The sequence below is a fragment of the Urocitellus parryii genome, chromosome 11 (assembly GCF_045843805.1).
Source record: "Urocitellus parryii isolate mUroPar1 chromosome 11, mUroPar1.hap1, whole genome shotgun sequence".
Lineage (NCBI taxonomy): Eukaryota > Metazoa > Chordata > Mammalia > Rodentia > Sciuridae > Urocitellus > Urocitellus parryii.
In genome coordinates, this window is record NC_135541.1 from 101,262,341 (window position 1) to 101,263,280 (window position 940).

Below are 940 nucleotides of genomic sequence, written 5' to 3' on the forward strand. Positions count from 1 at the left end.
TTGTCTCACATGAATTCATCTTATTGAAGAATCAATGCCAACTGCAATCCTTACTCCAGATGAGACTGGGAAACTGCACTTATATATTATCAGTCTATGCAGTAGTAGAAGGTATGATAAATGGAGAAAAAGACATCTACCATAGTAGACATTAGACTCATTATATACCCTTGATACAAATTTATATATTGTTCAGTCCCACAGAGACATCCCTGGCAGCAACCTTAGTTTCAGGGATTAGGTGAGTGGCTCTGAGTGCTGGGGGAGGTAAGATTGGGGTTGTGCTGGTCCTGCAGTCTGCTGGGGGCCAATTGCACACCCAGAGAGATAGGGAAGCTGAAGACAAACTGTGAGGTAAGGGTGGGAGTGGGCTTGCAGTACCCCTAAGGGGCCTGAAGGGCTGGCAGGCCTGGAGGAGCAGGATGTGGCCAGCACCTGGGACAGCTGCTCCATGCGGCTCAAGGCCTTCTCCAGCCTCAGCTGCTCCTTTATCATCTGCTAAGCCAAGCAGATGGTAGCAGAGCAGAGGATGCCCTTTTAGCAGTGCACCATCCCTGGACCGCGGTAGTCCTTCACCGCAGTCCTACTCCTTGGCTTCCATGAACCAGGAGCCCATGTTGGACTTGTGGTTGTCTTCCACCAGATGTGTTTGTACTGGTAGCATCCTTCCATGTGGTTTGGGCATTCAGAGGAGCCATTCAACAGGACTGTGATCCCTAAGGCGTGCAGCATGTCTCTCCAGGCAGCATGGAAGGCACCATGGAAGTAGAGCAACTGAAGAATCTCCAAGGGACCCCGCCACCTGTGCAGAGTGGCTCCAGTGGAGCTACAATGCAGGTGAAAGGACTCCATGGCACTGGGGAGAAGTCTGCCGGGGCACTGGGTTTGGAACAGAATTCTGGGTAAGCAGAGGAAAACTTCTCTCAGCCACGTTTCAGCA

General features: G+C 51.3%; 1 pseudogene; it reads right to left on the minus strand.

The window, feature by feature from the left end:
• Positions 1–230: 230 nt before the first annotated feature.
• On the minus strand, positions 231–732 carry LOC144249355 (dual specificity protein phosphatase 4 pseudogene; annotated as a pseudogene).
• Between the last annotated feature and the right edge of the window lie 208 nt (positions 733–940).